The 24,810-nt window shown below is 39.3% G+C and overlaps 1 long non-coding RNA gene across 4 annotated transcripts in view; it reads right to left on the bottom strand.

The window, feature by feature from the left end:
* The window catches only part of LOC110398367, a 411,724-nt gene that overhangs the window by 114,693 nt on the left and 272,221 nt on the right, over positions 1 to 24,810 (bottom strand). The window lies entirely within an intron of this gene.

Genomic DNA, 24,810 nt, shown 5'->3' with positions numbered 1-24,810 from the left:
TATAAGAAGGAAGGGGACAGACTCTTTAGGAGGGTCTGTTGTGATAGGACAAGGAGAAATGGTTTTGAACTAGAAGAGGGGAGATACAGATTGGATATGAGGAAGAAGATTTTTACAGTACAAGTAGCGAAGTAGCACTGGAACAGACTGCTCAGAGAGGTGGTGGATACCCCATCCCCGAAGACATTCAAAGTCAGGCTGAATGAGGCTCTGGGCAACTTGATCTAGCTGTAGGCCTCCATTTGTTGCAGGGGAGTTGGACCAGATGACCTTTATGGGTCCCTTCCAATTCAAACAACTCTATGATTCTATGATCTGTTAATAAGGATGATACTGCAAGGAACACGTTATGCTATCTTTACTTTCTTACCAGTAGGTACTAGAATGTGACCATAAGCCTGTGTCTGGCTATATTACCCCTGCAATTTATACTACAGACAGAGGAAGAACAGTCCAAAAGGAAACAGTTTTCTTATTGACTAGACTTCACACAACACCCTTTGTGTCCTTTATATGCAGCATACCTCACAATAACAAACACAGCCAGACTGACAGATCTGCCTGCAGACAAGGCTCCTCATAAACACCAATCAATCACTGTTGCAGCATCTCCTACTCTTTTTTTTTTTTTTCCCCTTCTTTACTGGAGAGTTTTCCACAAAACAGTTCTCCACCTAAATGTCTAATCTACAATCTGTAAAATCCAGTAACATTCATGACACTCTATGCCTGGAACAAACCAATCTTTTGGACCACCCAACTTTTCAAATCTTTCCATCCATATGACATTTCTCCAGTAAGGTCAGATTGAAAAGATTTCTATTTAAATGATCATTTATTAAAATGCTTTCCCAGGACATACAATCTTCTGTAGCTTTACAATCTATATTATCACAAGGTTTGATGCTAATGAACAATCTCCAGCTCACTGGTCCTAACTTCTTCCGTGCTTCCCCTTCTGCTCACCACAAACGCTCTCCCATGCTTCAGTCACCTTCCAGGCTTCACAGCACTAACATACCTCACCTCTTCCAACAGCTACTCAAATCCCCACCTTGAGGCAGTGTAAATTAAGAAGCCTACCGACACAACACATTTTACCTCTGCTCACATACTGATACGCTGAGATAGACAGCAACCACCACCAGGCAATGAAAACAAAATACTTATATTCATTGAAATGAATTACCCCGCAGTCCCTAATCGTGTGCCCACGGAGGAAACAGATGCTTGCTGGGGTTTTCTTCATGTAGTGTACAACAGCACAGTAGGATTACTTGGCAGAAAGGTAAGCTGAATGCACATTGGAGAGCACTGTGTGCTGTTATTTAGCAGGGAACAAAATTAACAGTCACATCCTAATTAAGGGATGAGATGGATTTTTTGCTATTTGAAGCATTTAAATAAGGATCCTATGTTTCATTCTAAGAGACAGAATCTCCTTGCAAAGTACAGGCTCCAAGAAGGATTTACTAGCCCTGATCTATTAGTAACACTGATGGTCAGACTAGAATGGTCTTGTTTGGCTTTGAAATCTTGAATATAGGAATAAATAACAGGCTCACATCATGCACATTCACTGTTAACCTCCATTGTTTCCTTCACACACTTTAGCCCCATGACTCCTTCACTGACACAGTGGAAAGATCAGAGGTTAAATGAGAGTCAGCCTTGCAGTTCCTGCAGTACAGTCAAATCCATCAGCAGTTTCTCCACTCACTGGAAACCATTTGCGAGCGTCCAAGTACTAGCTAACAACACATCTAAAGAGGCAGAAAAGCGATCCCAGTCACGCAAGGTTTATAGTTTGACAGGAAAACAAAGCTGAAGTCTGGGAGAATAGGGGGCACTCCTACCCAGCCAGAGAATCAAGGTACAAGAAGAGGAGAAGGCTCCCCTGTGATTGTACCAGAGTCCTTGACAGAGCCAAAATCTGAACTACTGTGTTATTTTCAGAACACCAAATCTGCATGGCCAACAAACCTGCAACGATTCTTCCTTACAAATCCAGAGTCCCCAGCACAAAGATGTAAGATAAAGGTGCACCTTACTCTTTGACCACTCCCTCCCTTTCTTATCAGATGAAGTTTCAACTGCAAGTGCAGAGCAAGAATGATAAACAATATGCCTTTGATAGTCATTTGGGGGGGCAGGGTGGGAAGAAGTTTTTAAGTCTTAACTAAAGGTAGTTCTAAAATAGATTTTATACTGGAACAATAAAAACGAAGAAATTTATAGATATTGATTCTATGTCTTAGCCAGGAAAGGAAGGCAAGAAAAAGAATGAAAAGACGATGACTTCTTTCCTGGGAGTAATTCTGATCCATCGGATACAAATCAAGGGAGAAAAACTTGACATACAATTTGAAGAGTAATTGATGAATGGATTAATCCATTAATTCAATCATGGTGTTTTCTATCTTCTGCTAGCTCTCATTTTCCAAAATTACTTCCTACTCAATTGAAGAGTTACCTTTCTGGTTAACTAAGACTTGAGATGCCACATGACAAACCCAGTGAAATATTTCTGAAGTCAGCATATTTTTTGAATGGCCAAAACCCACACAAGACTGGTAAGTATAAACAGCAGAAACTTAGTATACAGGACTGTGAGCATTTCAGATTTGCATTGGGAAATCTCACTGACAGCACAGCCTGATTTGCAGAGATACTGGGACACACAAGTTGACCTCCATCAGGTTTCCTGGAAAGCTGGGCTTTTAAAGGAGGCTTGTCCCTGGGGAACCATGATTGGCATTGCCTGTAATCTGTATTTAATTACATGGCAAGCTTCTCCCATCTCCCTAGTTGCTGCCAGTAGGTAAACACTTCTGAAAAATCACACTACTTTTTTAAACCCCAAAAAGTGAAGCTTTAAAATATTTTCTAGGCACAGAATGGAAGGGAAAAAGTAATATTTAAGAGTAGAAACCAGAACATGTTGTGCTATTCCAAATCACAGCATTGGTTTGCTATCAACATCACTCAAAGCAACCAGCTTTGCATGTTCAACTTCCTGTCTGATCAAGCACTAGAGTTATCTCCATCTCTTTGGGCTGTTGGAAAACTTTGTAGCTATCAAGCCCAGATTTGGAGTACAAAAAAGAGGTTTAAAAGATCTAACCTTCAGTAAAGATGTCACAGTTGGTACTATCAGCAGTACTGTAGCTGCAAAATGAAATCTATACCATGGATCTCATTAATATCACATTGCTAACCATCTTTCCCTGCTTGTGCTATTTCACAGCATCCAGCTTTATTACTCTGCAAGTTCAGATGATATACTGCAAGTACTGTGCATCTATATTATGGTTTGTACCATGCACAGTCATTTCCTCCTCCAGATTTTCCCAGTTGTGTGATGTGCTTAGCTGCTCATCTTGACATCTGCTGGTCTGTTACACACAGGATCAAAGTTTGTTTCTCACTAACTAGTTGGGAATGTTGCTATTTTCAGAGGAGATCACACATAGGAGAACAGAAGGCATCCTGGAACAAAAATACAAATCTTTACTTGGGCTATATACAGACATAAAAATCACGTGTACCTTAAATCAGGAAAAAATAGTAATAAAAAAGCATTAAAGACAACCTTCAGCTTTTGTTACATAACAGCTGTTAACAAGAACTGCTGGGAATGACATATCTTTGCTCAGAAGAGAAGCACATAGAACCTTGTATTTGTATCTGAATATCAGATAAGCCAGTGTCTCTAGCTGCTGACAATGTGCAGGAGTAACATGCATGCTTAAGAAGACGCATCCTGAGTATGCATTCTGAGTTGTTTTCACTTGTTTTTAAATGTTTTTGTTGTTGTGGTCTGTTTAGGGTTTTTTTGATTGTTTGCTTTTTAATTTTTAAAACACAAATCAGTGTTTATGGAATGCACCGCTATTTGGGCAGACACACCTCACAAAATACTAAGCATAAGAGGGTTTAAAATAAAGACATTTGATGCACTGAGAACTTATGAGAGAGGACATTACCTTTGGAGGCAGCTCACTCTCACTACATTTACATTTCAAAATAAATCAAGTTTGCTTAATCTACAGTTAGCATCTACGCATCATGCATTTTTTTCCCCTAAACTAAGATAAAATGCCATGTACAATGAACTAATGGTTTAGAAAGAGCTTTCACATTAATCACCCAAGTAGGAAAATTGTGCCAATCCATTAATCTTGACTGTGTTACTTTCCGAAGAAGGATAGATAAGTAAACAGCAACAAAATATGGAGGTGCTTAGCTCAAGCTGAATAAACTCTAATACTGGTGAAAAGGAAAATATGAAAGAGGCCATTAAACACATGCTCATACTAATTTATTTACATTTAAAGAACAAGGGGGCCATTTGCTGTAACTAAATTTAAGATAATTAAAAGTGGTAATTACCAATTAGAATCTATATATTAGCAGTAAGTACTTCTAAAAACACTGCAATGCTGAATATGCCAATACTAACAGACCATTTTTAATTTCCAAGCATTTATAAAAGCTTCACACAGAATTCATAGCGTACAGCACAGTTCACTGATTTCTTATGACAAAGCAGGCTGAATTTCCCCTTGCATTAAATATCTAATAACAGGCAGCACAATGCTAAGCAGCACTGCTTGCTCTCACTCTGCATTGACCTAAACATATATGTGCATGTGTCCAGTAAATTTTACAATTGTATGCACAGGTTGAGCATAACCTCTGACAGCAGCTACATTAATACAGCAAGAACCCATTAAGCAACTACAGCACACTTACAGAAGCAGACAGGACTAGTGGTTGTGGGCTGGTTCTGAAAAATATGAGTCCCCTTTCTTCCGCATCCAGTTTCTCCAGTAAGATCTACCTCTCTTTTACATGGATCTCTCCATATATTCCCTAGCACCAGGGAACATTGCCAGCGTAAAAATAAATGTGTTCCTTTGAAACCAAACTACCCAAAGACCCAGCTCCCAGCACATGCAGGGTCAGCTCTGCTTTTCAGCTATAGCCACCAGATTGATGAGAAAATCACCCTCGCACCAGACTGTAAGCAAAGTAAAGTCACCTTTTTAAATAAATGGGTCTCATGTTCTTGCCAGGAAAGCACAGATAAAGGAGTATCAGGTGATGACTCCTTTTTGCACTAATATACCCATGTGTACCTTCCATTAGCAAAAAACAGTTTTACACACATATACACCGAGAAGATACTCCATCCTCATAACATCTACTGAAAGGAGAACAGAAGTAATGAATGACTGGCAACCTTAAATACAACGGAGTATTGTATAATAGACAAGCAACATAACATGCCTGCAGCCAAAGAAACACATTTTTATAATCTGTAGGTAAAAGCAAACAAAAATAGTTTATTACAAATTCCTATTTACATATTTCATAAAACCTTGATTCCCTGTAGACCTGTCCAGGAAAGCACTCCAAATTCATTTCTGTTAGTAACCCTATTCGCTATTATTCACAACAGGCTCCAGTCTTTGCAAAACAACATAACTGCAAATGTTGCAAGGTCTTTCTCCTTCAGACAAAGGAAATCTCATCCATAAAAATCTCCTGGATGACAGTCCTCAACGTGACACAGATGCAGATGAAAAAGCTGACGCAGGTCAAGGAAAAAATACTGATAAAGAATAGTAGAAATTATGAGCAGGGAAATTTATCTTCCTCTTCTACTATTAATGGCTTTATAAAACTTTATTCTGTATGCTTTCAGTTGGCATACTAGTCTTCCCCTAAGGTTTACAAGCTCTAAGTGTTCAAATTTCTCCATGCCCCTTTCTGAGACCTTGTATTTCTTCTCCTTACCTCTCAACTGCATTTATTTCCTTACAAACCAACTCATGACGACATTTGGCCATGAATGTAATGCTCTAGTTAGCAAGGAAGAAGCTTGTTATCTTACATTTATTATAAATACTCTTCACTCAGCAGGCAATGGACTATACAGGCATTTCACTGAGAGATAAATTGAAGCAAATAATTTTAGGTATTTTTTATCCACTTGAAGTAGTCAATCTGAATTGAATGCAACAGAATGATTTTCATGGCAACAGCTGTAGAGAAAAAGGCCCCTATAAAAGATATGTCTGTATATAAAAAATTAGTTAATAGAAAATGCTGCCTGTAGAGAGAAGGGAATACATATTACTGTATAAATGCTAGGTGGAACAATAAAGCTCTTCTTGTCATGCCAGGCAAATTGCTGCTGGTCAGATTCACTATACATGAGGCCCTAGCACCATCTGAAATATCTTCAACAGTGAAAAAATGAAGGAAAACTAAACTAGACAGCTTATAGGGTAATATATAGTGCCTACAGAAATTTGGTTCCTTAATGCGTATTGAAATCAAGATGCTAGTTTTTGCAAATCGTACTAGGTATATATCTGTTTCTCCAGGGACCCATTTACATTGCAGTGCCTGGCCCTTCAGAAGGTGTATAGTGTTCCTAAATCCATTAAAGACTCCTGAAAATCACAGAGTATTTCTAAATTGCCATCTTCATAACAGATTTCCTAGAGGGAGCTCTGAGTCAAAACAACTTCTGCTAAAAGCGCCAAAAGAAAAACATTACGATGATGCATGGAGCATTAATTGCACTGCAAAAAGAAACAAAATAATGGAATCACACTGTAATGATTTCCAAAACTATTAGCTTTGTTAATGAGTGATTAAAAATTTAGTCCCTGAACTGATTAAGTGAGAAAAAAACAATCATTAAAACTTCATCCAAAAGGCTTTTAATCCAGCTGTCTTCTGAAATGTATGGACAATGAGCATGCTTGGTTTTAAACTACAAAACTTTGAAATTGGACTAAAAGAAAAATTTGACACTTGGGCTAGGTGATCTTAGAGGTCTTTTCCAACCTTAATGTTTCTATGAAATCCCTGTATTAAAGGACAGCATTATTTAATTTTCCAGGAACAACAGTCTCATTTTCAAGGGTTTAGTGTTTGGGAGTAGATATAGGACAATAGTTGGCCGAATCCTTGCAAACAGCCTTGCCAACTCCTCTGATTTCACTACAAATCCAGGAGTACTTCATGCTCAGTTAGTGGCTTCTGGAGCCCTCTGTTACATGAAAGAAATTCCCAGCTTTTGTTTCATTCATCAGTGACACACTTCTCAGCTAGCAGAAGAAAGCTTGAAAATAGAAACCCTGAAGAAATATCCAAGATGAACACATACACACACTGGAGTATCAAGGTTTTAAGGCAATCTCATGACTTAAAGGATCTTTGCACACAATTTCACTACTTCAGCAAGTAGCAAACTGTTCTAAAGTTATCTATGAATACGCAATTACAGCATTAACACCAGGTGCTAATGTATTTTAAATTAGCACATTTTCCTTTGAAATGCAGTGAAGTAATGCACAGTGGTACCATAACAAAAGTCAGTAGGGAATACAGAGGCTTCTCAAGAGCACTCCAAAGAGAAGGCAGCACAGCTTCAGGCATGCTGACTTCCAGCACATTACCAGTTCTGTTTTGCTACAGTTTAGGATCCCACATCAAAAGTCCTTCTAGATTTTCTCCATAGACAGTTATGGGAGCATCTGCCAGATTTCTCTAGTTAGACAAGTCAAAAGAGATGATTTGAAAGGAGAAAAATGAAGAGACTTCAAATCAAGGAATGCAAAGAAAACCCATAGTCATCATTAGTTTGTTTTACTGTTCCAGTACAAGACTGCAAGAATACCATTTCTGGCATCAATGTGGACTCACTAAACCCTTGCTAACCTCCACCACTCACCATCCTCTTCTTCTTCCTCTTCTTCATCTTCATCAAAAGAAGAAGAAGAAGAAGAGGACGGGGAGAAGAAAAAGCAAAGACCTTCTTCCTCCTCTTCTTCTTCTTCTCCATCTTCTTCCTCTTCAGAAGAAGAAGAGGATGGCGAGAAGAAAAAGCAAAGACCTTCTTCCTCCTCTTCTTCATCTTCTTCGTCTTCTAATTCTTCTTCTTCAGAAGAGGGTGGCGAGAAGAAAAAGCAAAGACCTTCTTCCTCTTCTTCTTCTTCTGAAGATGAAGAACGTGGTCTGCTTTTTCTTCTCACCGTCCTGTTCTTCTTGTTCTTCGTATATATATACACACATGTATATATATACATATATACGTGTGTATATACATATGTATGTATATACATGTATGTATATACACATGTATATGTATGTATATATATGTATATATGTATATACACATATATGTATATATGTGTGTGTATATATGTATATATACGTATACATGTGTATATGTGTATATATTTATATACATGTATATATATATACAAGCTTTGGTAAAGAGAACATGAATTACTGAAAGGTGGATTGTTTTACATACTAGTTTCAGTAAACAGGTTGCAGATCTGTAGAAAACTCAATAAGCCTAAATTTTTCATGATATTCAGTTGGCCTCAGAAATTCTTCCAAACCAAACTGGAATTGTTCTATGTATTTTCCAATTAAAAAAAAATCACACTAGAAGAATACAAGAATACAAATGTTCAGAAAAATGCAGAGGAAAACATGCAAAAGACAGCAGGAATCTCATGCCATGGCATGCCATGGAGTATAAAATGGAAGGAGTACTCCAGTTACTTCAAGATCATGCTACACAGAGGAGCTGCCTTAATCATTCTGACAAATGGATAAAATATAATGAATTACTCATCTCAACAGCTCAGGTCAAAGACGAAGAAAATATACATTGCTAAAGATTTTTGGGATCAGATCACCGATGAGGCAGATGCACAAAGACCCACCATCCTGGCTGTTGTTCTTGGTTCTAATGGCCAAAGAATTTACAGCCAGGACAGAAAGGCAAAAAGCCTCCTATTGCCATTGTCTTTTGGGACCAAAACTGTTTCCCTCAGATTGGTTGTAGATACATTCACCTCAAGGGTAAGAGTATATGAGTTCAGTGAATAAATATATTAATTTTTAGACTTTCTGTTGGAGTCTTTAGAGACAGGCATCCTCAGAAACCCTATTTTAGTCTTCTAGATCCCTTTTTAGGAGTTGGATACTGCGAGCAGATTGGATAGGTTTTTAAGTCCCTTCATGATAACCTCCATCCTCTCCAAAGCCCAGAGGACTGCAGCTTTCAGAGATGCAGACACTTCTGAGGGTGCCAGCAGTTTTCTAGGTGCTGAGCTGCTATGTGAAGATGTCTCACAATACATGGACAAATGTAAGGAAGGAGACACTCTTCCAAAACTGCAAACAAGCACTGTAAACATGGTAGAAATCACGCTAATAAATCATAATTGAATGATACCTCATTTAGTTACCATGTTTTCCAACATATTCTATTTTCTTCTGTTGTGTTTTCAGTTCCTCTGTGTTGTTCTTATTGTCAGCGCATAAGCTGCTCTTGTCAATGACAGGGTGGCTGATCCTGGAAGATGCTCAGGGCAGGCGCCAAGATGCTGAGTACCTCTAGTTTGCATCAACACCACAGAGGAACCCAAGCAGGCTGAGCATGATGTAGGATGAGGCCCAAAAAGTGTTTTGGAAATAGATATTTCTCCTCCGGCATCCAGCAGGGACAACATGCAATCAGCGAGCTCTTTTTCCATTACTTTGAGAGCAGTTCCATCCTTATCTTCTTCTAATTGCCATCACAGTATTTCCTAATCTGGTCGAAGTGAAGCAGATTTTAAAAATATATACTTTCACTTCTATGCATACTCTTAAGTGTTGACAAGCCTTGAACTATTTTGTTCTGTGTGGAAGAAAGGCTGCTTGCTCTGGACCATTTCAAAATGTGAAAAATGACGATGTTTCCCAGTTACTGTGTTCTGAATCCTTTGCACATGAAAGGTAATCACAAGATTAAAGTATCCTACTGGAAACCATGATTTTAATATCTGTCTTAGGGCTGTGTTTGCAACTCCATGGGTAACAAGAGAGTCTCTTCGCCCCTGTCTCCATTGGTCAATCCAACAACATCAAAAAAATATTTTCTTTCCCTCAGCCCTTTTGTCATATCTGCTCAGGTTAGCACATCACCTAGGATGGAAACGTGTTGCACAGTGTGTACAAGCAATGCAGCACCACAAGATATCAAATCCTTGGCTTAGCTGTTGACCTCAAGCCGCTAAATGAGTATAAAGAACAAATTAACAGCCAGATCTAATTAACTTTTGAAAACTGATATTGCTGTATCAGCACTAAAAAAAGCTCTACTGCTTCTTTGGTAGAATAAGTTAGCTCGTCATCCAGTATACACTGCCTAAAAATTTCATTACAAAGTACAAAGTAGTAAAATCATCAGAGGAGGTGGGAGCAAATGACAGTTGCTTTGGTCTGAGCTGAAAAGCTGAACATCGTTTTTCTGCATTAAAATTCATCCTTCCCAGCTCCCCATACAACATTTCAGTTTGGTTTTAGCATAGTTTTAACCTTCAATAATGGAAACTATTCCCATTCCCTAAACTTTATCTCAGGACATGATTTCTAAGCAATCAAAATATTTCTTCTCTGAAAATGCCATCTCTATTTCAGCTCTTTTAAGCAAAAACAAAAGGGCAAGATAAGAATAAATTATCTGCAGATTCAGGCTGAGTTCAGTTGGTAGTTACTGTTAAGAAAAAACAACATTTTTTCATGAGATAAACTGTTCAGCCGAAGCACTGTGCACATATCTGCTGTGAACGCTTTAATTTGCTGCTTCTTTATTGGATTTTGGAAGGAGTTATTGAGTTTCCTTATTGATTTTTAGTGAGTGAAACAGTAGTATTTGTTGGGATCTTGACTGAGCTAATTGATAAGCTCTTGGTAATAAACAATAGCAATAGCGAAAACGTAAATGAAACAATCAATGCAAGTCGGAGCAAAAAAAAAAAAAAAAGCCTTCAGAAGCTTGCAAAATGGTATCATTATTGCTACAAGCCAAGTACTACTGCAGAAACCCTTGAGAGCTGCCGGAGTAATGAGTGCTACTAGAAATCTAATGACAGCACACTGACTAATTAACATGTTACATGAATTTCTGATACATCTAAGGATGCATGTTTATTTTAGCTTGCTAGGCAAGATCCAATGAAATAAACTATTTATAATTTACTCAGTATGGAGTTTTTGCTTCCTACAGCTCGGTTATAGCTTAAAATTGAAGATGCAATTGCTGATGTATACTTTCCATTCAGTTAAATCAGTAGTTTTCACCTTAAAAACCATACTGAAGACCATAGCTTGTTCTCTTACTGCAAGCTATTAGAAACTATTGACAAAATGTTCAATTTGTGAAAGGCATAATATCATATAAATATGTACTGAACTACTGAACTGGTTTAACACTTTTTAAGTCATACCTGATGCAACCTTAACCAATTTGATCAACAAGCAACGTACGTACTTTTGGGTATTAATGACCATCATTTATTCTGCTGCAGATGACAGTTCAAAACCTTAATCCATAAGGTCAAGGAGGACAGGCTGATCCTTGTGGGTCCCTTCCAGCTTGGGGTATTCTATAACGAAATTAGTATGGAGCATGCCAAGAGGATACAGAGTTTGCTCCTTCTATGCCACTGGGTAACAAGGTTTAATGGTGAAAAAGATGTAGACAAATGCCTACAAATGTCCTAGTCTCTCCCTGTCCCCAAAGCTCTTCCATCTCTATTTGTGTGTATGGAAAATGCTTTGACTTGATAAATCAAAGTACAAAATAAGATGAAAATTCACGCAAGCATGCCCAGCAGTCTTGTTGCTGGATGTAACACATGCTGATATCCTCAGACTTCCTTGGAGAAAGACAGCTAGGGGATTGCAGAGTATGCTGAAACCATCCAAACCACCAACACAGTCCATGCAGTCCAGAGTACGGAGACGGGGTGCTTTGGAAGGAAAATTTCCTCACAAGATCTGTTAGATATCCTGCTAAGTCAGATACCTTTGTTCATTACCTGGTTTGAGACAAAAGGGGCCAGAACTATGGGAAAAAGATGACTTCACAGAGATGCAGAAGAAAAAAGGGTACAAATGAGGAAGGCTTGAAGACTTAGAGATGTTCTAGCGCCGTAGTGGGTTAGCAAAGACATTCCCTTGAGTCTTCATTCTTTACAGATTCACTATTATCCTGCTTAACAGAAAAAGAGTTGAGGACCTTCAGTCAAAAGTGTATTTCTTAAGCGACAAATGCTCTTGCTCAGTTTCTCACTCACAGCCTGTACTGCTGCATATCTACACAATTCAGATAGAACACAGCTTTCCTGACAGCAAATAAAAGATAGTCTCTTTGCCCATATTTCAGATGCAGCTGGAACTGCAGCTCATCTCATGAAGTGGCATTTCAGCCTCATCAAGACAAGCCAACTACAAGTCATCCTGGTCCTAGTCACCTGCACAGATGTAAGTTGGGGTTCTGATCCACACAGGTGCCCAAGCATCATATCTGTACCTTGCCCTAGTAAGCAAAGCACATACAAAACTATTGCTTCACTGCAGAGATCTCTGAAGGGCTTGGCATGTTCTAAGTCTCCATACAGTGATTGCTCAAGGAATCCCTAAGGTAGTGGCACTGAGCTTTAGGAGCACAAAGATGTTTTTGTTTTACCCACAGTGAAGGCTTCAACCCAAAATGAAACAAGATTAGGCATGACTACAGGCAGAGTTGGCTTTTAATGCAGCTGTTCAGCAATTTGCTTTCTAGGTGAGGCTTCCAGGTTTTTGAAGATACTCTTAATATGATTTACTGACTTAAAGGGAGGAGGAGAATCACAGCTGTAACTATGGCAATAAGATCATTGCTGGTGCAGAAGATCTAACCTTTCCCAGTGCTTCAGAAACCCTCATGCATGATGCCAATTACACAAATTCTTTGTGATTCCTTCAGTATTGAATGTAGAGGCTCAGCCTCTAAGAAACAAGATTCACTTAAAATTATGTGACATAACCATTATGGTAAAGGATGTTAAACAAATACGATCATTATTCTTCCATGCTGCATATCGCTTTCAATTTTGGCGCCATCTTGTAGGATGGAGTGATTGAAAGCTGAATGAGATGCATGCCTATACTGCAGTGCACCAGAGCACGCTCTAACAGACAACCCTGTATGCACCTTCATGATACTGGGGTAATAGATAGCTCCCAAAGAGTGCTGAATCATTCAGAAATCTGGTCTCTTTATTTTGAGTGCAGAACTCTTTAAACAACCATTACTGACATGGATGATGAAGGTGTCTGAAAGCCAGCCATGCAAAGTGATAAACCGGAAAGGTATTTGTTAGTCCCATGGTCATGTGCTCCTTTAAGCTTACAAAGACTAGGTGCATGTTCAATTTTCCTGCCACTAATGGGTTCAATGATATTCTTTTGACTATTACTTGGTGTGAAACAGAAAGCACATGCAAATAACTCTAAAGGCTTACAGCTAAAATTGTGTACCTCTTTTCCACCCAGCTCTTTCCACTAGAAACAGCTAATGGCTGGAATTGAAAGGTTTCAAGGGAACATGTCACTGCTGATGAAGGATGATCACTTGCCTTTCTCCCCACCTGGCTGGCTTAGTTTACCAGGTCCACAGCAGCCCTCATGTGAGCTATCAGACTCCTCAGTTCTCAACGTGAATACACAGAAGATTTTCAAGGACCACAGATCCTGGTTGTGGTTCTGCTCATCCTGATCATCTGCTGTCAATGAGGAAGCCAGTGTCCCGTTGCCCCTTGGTTTTCTTAAAAGCTAGCCATGGACCCAGACCTAACACTGGCATCTCCAACCACTTCTCCATTTTCTAGTTTACCAATTGCCTGCACTTTCTGTTCAGTGCCCATTCCTGTACGTAATTTGGAGTTTTGAGTTTTACAGATAAAATAAAAGAGGTGAAAGAGGATAAAATAAAAGAGGTGAAAGAGGAGGGGAAGCTCTCCACTGCCTGTACACCAGCTTTCTGCCACAGCGTTAGCCAACCACCATCCGTTACCTTTTCAGTTCTACCCAAAGCTGTTATATCACCTTGTTGTACTGTTAAATACCTTCTGTACATCATCTCAAAAGCAGATGCCTTTCAACCAGAAGCTAAGCAAAATATTTTTTTTTTCCTCAAAAATACCCTGAGACTACTGAGAAGGCTAAATAATCAAGATTTACAGAATGCTTTGATGCTAATCATCAGATGAAAGATGCTGTAGGAATAGAAATATCATATAATAAATCAGTAACAATCTCCAAAAAAATAAAAAAGATTTCACTGGCTTGAGTGATATAATTTCTCCCAAGTCTCTGCAGGCAGAATTCATGTAATGGCAGGACACTATAGATGCGGCAAAGTGGGGCAAAGACAATGGCACTGTAATCACTTCTTAAAAAGTTATGAATAGCAGAGACAGCAACCCCAAAAGTTAACATAAAACCAAGTCTCATTGTTTCATTGCTCTGAAAGATGATGACAGAACTCAGTAAGACATTTTCAAGCAAAAGAGGATTAGGATGATGGAGGTGCTATGATTTAGTTGCAGAAAGGAATCAGCTCTCATCAGGCTTGTCAATATTACTGAACAGATGTCTCTGTGGAGCAAGGTAGATTGTACTACCACCAAAGATAACAGAATTACTGTGCTGGAGTCAGGAGTAAAAATGTCCCCAAAACTGAGAGGAACAGCTTGCGAACACATCCTATGATTCTGTATGTTAAATAAAATGAATGCTGTGTCTACTGTAAATCTCCAGCAATAACTTCATCACAATACAAATCTTGTCCTGGCAATTTCAACAGTTGTTCTCATTTACTATCATATACATTCCCCTTTTAGAGCAGATTTTTCCTCTTTTTGCGCAAAAGTTCCCTGATACAGGCAGACTTATTAGCTAGCTGTTTTTTTTTTTTTTTTTGTAAAGTTTTTCCGTTTGGTACTGTTTGACATGCAGACAGCTGTTTGTAATCCCAAAGCTCAACAATTACATTAATTTTAAACTAAAGGTTGGAGCCATAAATTCTCCCCAGTATTTCCTGCAGCTAAAGAAACTCAGTAATCAACAAAAGGAAAACACTAATGATATTTCATGACTGTTTTATTTTCTTGTCACACATGCAGCAGTAACATACAGAGGTAAACAAGTGCCTGCTTCTCAGATTTCATTTTGAACACAGAAATCACTGTAGGGCACACAATAAAATTTGGTTTTTGACATATGCTCCACAATCAATACTTAATTCTCAGCTGAACATTTGATACAAGATGCTCTGCTTTAGCTTTTTTCCTGCTGCCTCTTGCATTTTTTCATGCTATTTGATTGCAATTAAGCTGTGACCAAATTCATTAGCTCTGAGCAGGATACCTTTCCTTGAACTCAGCAGCACTTTGCCTTGTGGTCTTCAACAAGAGCTCCCTGAGAGGCGTCTCTGGTATTCTAAATGGGCACCAAGACAGCTCACAAGCACCTTTGAATAGAGCAGCATACATGGCAGTCCCAGGGAAGAGGAGTGGGGCCACCACACACGAACAAAGCTCAAACGTGATCACTGACAGACAACAGCACAAATACTACTGCTGAGAATAACAACCTGCTCCTGGGAAGGAGGATAAAAACCCAGCTTTTCAACCTGCACAGTACAAATACACATCATTCAAAAGCTCACCTTAGCTGAATTTGACTGTCTGGTCTATTTTCCCTGGCTAAAGCTTTCTTTAGGGTAGCACCTAACGTTTTCAGAAGCAAAGATCAAATCATAAATTGTGTTTCAATTAAAAAAACAACACCAGGCAAAAGACCATGAATATGTACACTAGTGTGAAAAATTATGCCGGTTGCCAAATTAGTATTTCTTAAAAATTATTTTCTATAGACAATGAAGTGACTGTGCAAGTCTCTTTATAAAGCAGAGATACTATTGCTGTAACGTGGTCACTTATTTTAATCAGGTTCTCGGATATTTCCATATAGTGAGTCCTGCTAAAGGTGCACAGCTCAGATGGAAAGGTTGGCCATCCTTAGTGAGAGCTCTGCAGGCAACCAGTGAGAAAGACATATCCAAACTACCACAACAACTGTTCTCTTCTCCCTTTACCTCTACAAGCACATAAACCAATATATTTCTATTTTTCTATTTCTATATTCCATTCTATGATTCTATAATTTCTTTTAAAATATTCAGGGGTGTTCCATATCTGAAATCTACTGAGTCTACACTGAAGATTCCTCTACAGATGCCATAATTAAACCAACATAAGTACTTTAAGTAAGCCTTAGAAGAAATGACCACCCAGAGCAGCAAAGGGATGTTCCTACTGCCTACATTAGATGCTTAAGCCAGCAGCCTGGCTCCTGGACTCAACACCAAAGAAGACAGGAGAAGGAGAAATTGTTTCAAGTTAAAAGAGGAGAGATTTAGGTTGGATATAAGGAAGAAGTTCTTTAAGAGTGGTGAGGCACTGGAAGAGGTTGCCTAGAAAGGTGGTGGACCTCATCCCTGGAGACACTCAAGGTCAGGCTGGACCGGGCTCCAAGAAACCTGCTTTAGTTGTAGGTGCCCTTGCTCATTGCAGGAGAGTTGGATCAGATGATGTTTTAGGCCCTCTTCCAACTCAAATGATTCTATGAAGCACAGATGGTATGACAATGACACAACTGCGACAAGATTGAACAATGCTGCATCTTGTGTCTGTAGGTTCAAATGCCATAGCAGATGACTAAGAAAAACAGAAGAGGAGCAAAATAAACAACAACAAAAAAAATCAATGTTGCCTCACATACAATCATTAAAACTCCACAGTCCAAACTGCAACGTGTCAAAATCACATCAAGTTTGTTGACTGCTGCTGCTGCAGCAAAAGTCTCCAATTAAGAAACACACTTAGACTGAGGAAGATCTATTCTTTCTTATGATTGATTTTGCCCTTTTTGGTTGGTCTAGTATTAAGCTAGCTACTACATCAGAAAGTGAATATGCCTTCTGCTGCTAAATAATCCCCATGATCTGTAGCCAGTATTTTTCTATGGGATACTGTAAAGAAGCACTACAAAATACTGCAGTCACTACAGAAAACTGTGATGCTATGGAGAGTTTTGACATTTTATTCCTGTTTTTTCTGCTCGCACAAGTGAAACAGCCAACACCACCACCAAGAATGAAGTGGCTTCTCTACCAGGGAGAACAGCTACAAGGGATGGTAAAGGTGCATGCAGTATTTTTATCAGTTTGTCAAAGCATCATCTTCTCCATGCTTCGTGCAAAACAGCAAAGTAAGACAATTTCCATTATAAAACAAATATTTTTACAAATTTACTGTGTCCTTAATGATCTGATGCTTCAGGGCCTCTATGTAGACATAAAATGGTGTGCTGTGATGCTTCTTTGTGAATCCTTCCAGTCAAAGTGTCTGCTCCTCAGATCAATATCTGGCTTTGTTAGACAGTACTCACCCCTCCCCCCTTTAACGTGCATACAGAGATATGCAAACACGATTGCTCTCTAGTTGATTTGGGTTTTGTTTTATAAATGCCATCAAAAGTTCACACAGATTTCATGAGGTGGAATAAAAAACAAACAAAAAAACAACCAAGCACTGAAGAGTTCTGCTGGTCCCTAACACATACTTACTGGTTTGTTACGAAAATACTGCCTTGCAGATGTCAACATGCCTTCAGAATCCAGAGCAATGACATAAGCAGCAGAAAGGGGCAACAGTTTTGTCGCATGGGCTTTGATTCTACCTTTTACACATTTTCTGGAGCTCATCACTTACAACTGCCAGCAAGAGGAAAGGCCTTGTACATTTTTTGGAAGCTAATTGCTTAGCAGTAGACTACACATTTTAGTTAGCCTCAGCCTTAAGTAACTTAATATTGGGGTTCTTTGGTTTAGAGGAGAGAAAGGCCCTCCAGTACTTAAAGGGAGCCTACAGAAAAGCAGAGAGGGACTCTACTGGAGAATGTAGTGACATGACGAGGATAAATCACTTTAAAACTAAGAGGGTAGGTTTCAATTTGATATAAGGAAAAAATTCTTCCCTATGAGAGTGGTGAGGCACTGCACAAGTTGCCCAGAGAGGCTGTGGATGCCCCCTCCCTGGAGTCACTCTAGGCCAGGCTAGACTGGGCCCTGGGCAGTCTGATCTAGTGGGCGGCAACCAGCCCACGGCAGGGGGTTGGGACCGGGTGGGCTTTAAGGCCCCTTCCAACCCCAACCATTCTATGATTGTATGATTGTAGTGGGGCAGAGAATGAATTGTCTTAGTTTTGGTAAAAGAAAATAAATCTCCTCTCTGACAAAAGAGCATCGAGGGATCTTGAGCATTCCTTGTGACTTTTGCATCAGTTCCTAAGGAGGGATGGACATTTCTTGACATCTGTCTACTGTAAGTACACACAGATTAATGAGAAAGGCTATCGTTAGTCATTAACACAGTCAGTCCCTCACACACCAAAAAACTGTTCTCGATTGAGATCTTAAAGCATTATTATAAAAATCTGAGGCAAAAAAACACGCAGTGCAAAGAATTGGTTATAAGTTTCCAAATGTTATGTGTTTTTTTTTTTTTCAAGTATTCTCCTGTACCAAGTCTTTTGACAGAAACAAGATGGTATTTCTGCCTGAAATTGTCTTCTTCCTGAAGTTAGAGGTGACAAAGCATTAATGTATGCAAATATACAGCTTACAGCTTGGTCACTGGGAAATTGAGTAGAGGAGAGTATGTAGGCTAAATGTCACTACGGCATATAAAACTCTGTGTGGCTGTATAAAATGCTTCACTGTACTAGAAATAGGAATGTGTAAAGTGTAAAGAGGAGTGAATATGCAACTGTTCCATTCCCAGATGCCTCACAATGGGCAAGTGCAGGCCCAAGGAATATGTGTATTCCAGTCTCAGATTATCACTTCCATGCCACAACCTTGGGATTTGCTTCTTCTCTCAGCAGGTACCTGCTGAAGAAACTGGACTTGATTTTCCCTTCATCAGGCTATCTCACAATTTCCTATTCCAATCAGCATCTCGTCTGTAAAGCTTTACCAAGTTCATGGCTACCTGCAAGACACAAGATTTGCAAGTCTAAAAAAAGCCAACACATATTCTGATGACTAATAAATAGGGATGAAAAAGTTATATGTATATATTTGTCAGTCGTACCATGAAAAATCATCAAAAATGTGATTTTGTGGTTATTCAAATACATAAGGTTCAGAAATGCAATTTCAAGTGCTTTGTGTAGTATTTAACCTTTTTGGAACAAAATCTGTTTCAGCATAGAATGCATTTAATTGATATGAATTAGCCCAAAGTTTTAGTGGTGCTGTTGTATCATTTTACAATGGGGAACAGCAGAGAATCTCTGCTCGTTGTATGTGTGGCCATGCTGATTCTCATTGTCTTGCTTCCAGTCCTTCATGCTTATGCAATACTGACAGCACAGCTCACTGCCACAGCTCCCTGCTCCAAACCAATTCAGTTTTCACCAAACAGCTGCTTTACCCATTTGCATCTCTCATTTTGCTGAAAACATGAAGCCAGGTCTGTATTTGCTGAGCAGAAGAGTTCCTTTATTAAGTGTATTAATCTAATTTTTGTTTTTAAAAATGTGGTAAAAAATCCTCAAACCAAAACAATACTGCCAGCTCCAACACTAATTTTTGATCAAAAATTCATTTCAGAATTCTTTTTGTTATTCCATTTGGAATAATTTCAAACTACAGAGCAGCTTGCATAACAAAATCTACCTCCAAAGTCTGCCTAATACAAGCAGAGAAATAGCAGTAAAGCAAAAATGTATCCACGCTTAGTATTTGACTTTTAGATAAAATCGGGAAGAAATACTTGTATTTGAGAGTTAATGAGCATTTCTGTCCTTAGAGTGAGCTTCAAGCTTTGTTCTGGGGATCACAGTTAGAGAGCTATAAATCAGGAGAGCCGTGAAATTCAGACAGTATTTGGCCTTTCTCGTAAAGCTTTACCTATTGTTCTCTAGATAATGGAGTGGGATGGAAGGAATTTTCACATATAGTATAAGTTGGTTGTTTTTTCTTTTTCTTTTTTTTTTTTTTTAAACTATTACAATTGAGGAAAAAACCCATAATCTCCAATGGCATGAAGACCAGAAAACACATCCCCTCCTCCAAAAACAAATCAAAACCACACCATAAAAATCAGCAATCAAAAGATTAGAAGCTTCTCTTATGTACATCATAATGATTTTGAGGGAGGTGACATCTGTATGATAGACCTATTTTTTTTCACTAAACGCCTAATCACAGACACCATCTATTTTAGCATCTTTGTCTTATTAATCCACATAGCCACTAGATGGAGCTGTGGTTCTGCTTTACACAAGGGGGAGAACAGTTAATTTCTGAAAGGATTTCAGTGAACGAGTGTGTATAATACACAGACAACGTGCATAGATACACACTGCATTGTATAAATTGGGTATATTGAAACTGAAAAGAGCTGTAGGAACCAGTATAACAAGTTGACCAGTTTCTCTTCTGCTTACTGTTCTGGTGTAAAATGAATTAGATTTTCTTAACCTTGGCTTCAATACGAGCCACTAATACTCAAACCGGTAGAAGTGCAGTTCCTTTGATGCCTTTACACTTCTTCAAATATAATTGAAGAGGGCCAGTAAAAAGCTGTTAGACCACGAAGACATATATACATGTACAGACAGAAGAATTATTTAAACCCTACTGGCAGCCTTAGCAACCAAGATGCAAAATCTCTAAGTAACTTAAGCACCAAAACCTGAACTTTTGCTTCACAGTACTTTGCATATTTGAAAGTACATACTTTTCCCTATGTATATACATACACGTACACATATAACGAGCAAGTAAAATTGTACTGCAAACAAACCAGCTTCTAAGAATGCTGTACTGCTTCCTCCACACATTCACGCCATGTGCCAGAAGACCCAAACTAAATTACCAGGACAACAGTAAGTGATTCAGTCAAAAGGCATGTATATGTCAACTCAATTTAAAATGACTTGTTAACATTTTCTCCCACTGTTTTAATGAAGTTGGCTTGAATCCCTGGAGTTTAAGGTTGTTAGAACACAAATATGTCAGACTTATTATATTATGCTTGTTGTTAGCACCTACTACAAGATATATTGGCCTGAATTAGACATGCAGTAGACATGGGAAAACTTGATGGCAATTTCTGCGCCTTTCTACTTCACAGTTTACATTGGAAAAAGCAGTTCTTTTCTGAATGGATTTTTACCCCAACCAAGAAGGATTTGGGGGTAGGAGCAAAACACTGCAGTCTGTGTAATGGAGCAACCTTGCCACTTCCAGAAACAGAGCACCTGATGAGAACTGTTGGTAAAATGTTGGTAAACTTCTAGCTTCATCAAAAGCTTTGAGATTTCAAAGTCTGAATCTATTAAGAAGCAGAACTAAACATAACATTCTCATAGAAGTAGAATTGCTTTAGAGTGATCTAAACACTGTGCTATGAAATCATTTAGACTGCATTTGTATATTGCATTATAATTTAGAGATGATGTCATTAAATAAGAGGAGATTTTTTAGAATCAAAATGAGATTGATATTGTTTAAGCTTTTCTTCCTCTCCTCCTTCCAAAATACGAAAACATACATCAGTTTGCTTTCAGGAAGCATTTGGACTGCAACACCAAAATAAATACATTGATTCCACCAGTGCTTCTCCAGATCGCTTCATCCAAGTTCAGCCTCTGAGCCTTCAAAACTCATTTAACAGTGATAATTACATTTCACCAGGACTGAAAAACCTGCCCAGACATACTGAAGCCCACTTGCATTTCTCCAGTTACTGAGAATGCCAGCATTCACCATACAAGTACACAGGGTTCACCACCCACATCCCCTTCTCTCAGACACCTGAAGGTTCACTTTGATAATCTCACTTGTATCCCATGCTTTCTTTGGAGTGGCTGCTATTTTTCTTGACTGCTTTGCCTGCAAATCCTTTCCCCATCATTCACCCAGAACTTCATTCATATCCAGCCAGACCTGCTGCTCCTGGAGCTGGTGCTGGAGAAACAACAGAAGCGCTGCTGATTGCAAAGGAGGGACAAAACTGCACACGGTGACTGGCAAGATGTAAAGCATCCAGCAGGGAACAGCATCCCCTGGGCAATCTTCCTCTCCTTAGGCAAGAAGGTCATGCCCTTATTAGCATCCAAAGCTGATGTGCAATTCCCCTTCTGGGCTAGAGGCTCACTGCTGTGCAGCCACAGCCTTTTGCTGTGCAGTAGAACCTGCTACTGAAGCCAGTCATTCCTCAGTACTAACGTACTCGTGCTCCACATAAAAAGGATATAAAGATGCGCTTCTAGAAAAATATAGAAAATATTTTTAGTACGCATATTTACGTAAGCTATTTTTCCCCATAATCACCACTGATAAGTTTTGTCTTTTCCTGACTGTAGGGAGAAAACTGCTGGTGAAGAGTACCTCTGCAGCTTATATGATCTGAAGCTTTTTCCTCACTGTCAGGTGCCTGAGCTGCTGGGATAGAAATCTTCTCCCCCTCTTTTCCCCAGCCCAATGCCTTGACTACCACAGAATATGAAGTGCCTTCCCACACCATCCCAAGCAGTCTGTTAAACATCAGAATATGCGCAAAAAATGCCTATTGTGCGACCTTCTGATAGTTGTTATGAAGTTGCCTCCACCACAGGCTTGGGTTTAACTTTGCTCCTTCCCCAGAGGTTACGCTTGCTGTAACAGCTACCTGCTCTGCAGTCCTGGAAGCTTCTGAGAGGAGATGTCCTGCTGCCAGGGAAGTTCAGGCTAAGGTAGGTGGCTCCCAGTCTCAGGACCCATGAGATCAGCAGCCAAGGTGGAGGCTGTATTCTCAGTCCTGCCATTAACTCACTTAAGAAAGACAAGAATCAGGTTATTCTTAAGTATCTCAGCAAATCCATGATCTGTACTCACTTGGCTCAGCTCTAAATTAAGGAGTGAAGTCACTATACACCAATGCCACAGGTCTTTGGGAACAACACAACTGTCTGAAAAGAGAGTTAAGAGGCATCCTAGTCTTAACATAGTTTTCCAAGACATTGTTTCATTATTTTTGCATCACCCTGACCATGAGATGAACAGGTTGCCCAGAAAGGTGGTGGATGCCCCATCCCTGGAAACATTCAAGGTCAGGCTGGATGGGGCTCTGAGCAACCTGACCTAGCTGTGGGTGTCCCTGTTCACTGCAGGGGATTGGACTAGATTACCTTTAAGGGTTCCTTCCAACTTGAATGATTCTATGACTGAACTGCGGAGCTATAGACCCATCATCTTTGAATTTGATTTCAAAGGAGATTTCAATGTTGTACAAAGGTGGCAATTTCTCCAGCTTCATAGCTGCTTTAGGGGCGGTATGCTGGAGGCTTTGTACTAACTACCACTCAGTAAACCACGATGTCACTGGTGCATACTTGTTGCTGGTAAGAGGGTGCAGGGTAACACACCAGTGCATGTATTTGAAAGTCAGGCACCAGCGTTGATGTCAGGTCCAGCCTTGAATCCATAGGAAGCACAGAACTGGGCTGGAAGCTTCAGGGCTGGCTGGACTTTCAAGCCCTGGCAGCACTCTTTAGATATGCCAAGACCCCACTTTGGGACTAAAATGCTTTTAAATAGTTCCCATAATGCAAACCACACACAAACACTACGAGAACATGGAGCTTGAGGACACTGAAATCTAATTCTGCTGTAAAGTGTTTTCTTCAGTAACTGAAAGTCAAAGTAGCCTTTAAACAGTACAAACACACATACACAAATGTTTGTTTCATACAATTTTCCAATTAAAGAGGCACAAACATGGATTTAAATTATGAAGTGGTAAAAGCTTTCCAAAGCACCCTACCCAGCACAGCAAGCTGTAACTGCAACACATCTCACTTGGATAACAACGCTGCCTGTGGTTTCAAGGGGGACCATAAAAGAGTGCGAAACGAGTAAGGAGGAGCACAATGTGCTTTTAGACTACACTCAATATAACTGTCACAAGGTCTCAGTTCACAAGTCCACACCACAAGTGGAGATGGTTCTTATTGAGGTACATATTCCTATGTCCCAAGTTCTGCTTGGAACTGCAGATACCTTTCCATGTAATAACTACATGCAAACTGCTAATGATGAGACTGAAAGTGTTCGGCTTCAGGCAGAGAACAACATTTCAGCTCCACATTTTATCACTAATAAACTGAGACGGATGAGTGGATTATGAGGAGTAGTTGCGGGCGTGCTTTAAGAAAAAGACATTGCCGTGATTAAAAGGCATTTGCCTGATTCCACAAAGACCCATAGTCCTCTGTACATATGCATATGCACGTATCTTATTTTTATGGGAGATCACCCATCTTTCTCCTCCTAAGGATTTCATGACTTTATGTACATTCTTGTTACACTGAGAATCTGCAATAATGTTACCAATGAAATTGTCTATGAATAATACATTACTGCACCACATAAAATAGTCAATGATTTCTTGAGGGATAATGAAAACTACTAGTACTTCCCGGGTGTTTGGGTCAGGCAGTACACTGCTAACTAATTCATTAAAATGAATTAGTCTTTGTTAAATAAAATATACAATTCATTCATCTCTACTATCGTGTATCACATGCACCAGAGCAAAATGGGAAAGTGATCCGAGCACCCCAAGTGGCACTGACAGCCCATAGCTCAGCTCTGCTGCCTTACAATTATAAGAGGATGCTGAGGGGATGTTGGTATTCTGCACTGAAAGGCAGGAGTCACTGCTCAGTTCTCAGGCAGATACTCATAAAACCCGAGTTTCATGAGTAGTGCAGTTACTGTATGCAATGCCTCATATTTTGGTATCTTTTGGTTCAGCCCTTTTATGCTGTAGTACTTAAACC

The sequence above is a fragment of the Numida meleagris genome, chromosome 4, assembly GCF_002078875.1.
Source record: "Numida meleagris isolate 19003 breed g44 Domestic line chromosome 4, NumMel1.0, whole genome shotgun sequence".
Taxonomy (NCBI): Eukaryota; Metazoa; Chordata; class Aves; order Galliformes; family Numididae; genus Numida; species Numida meleagris.
This window is presented reverse-complemented; position numbering and strand designations above follow the sequence as displayed.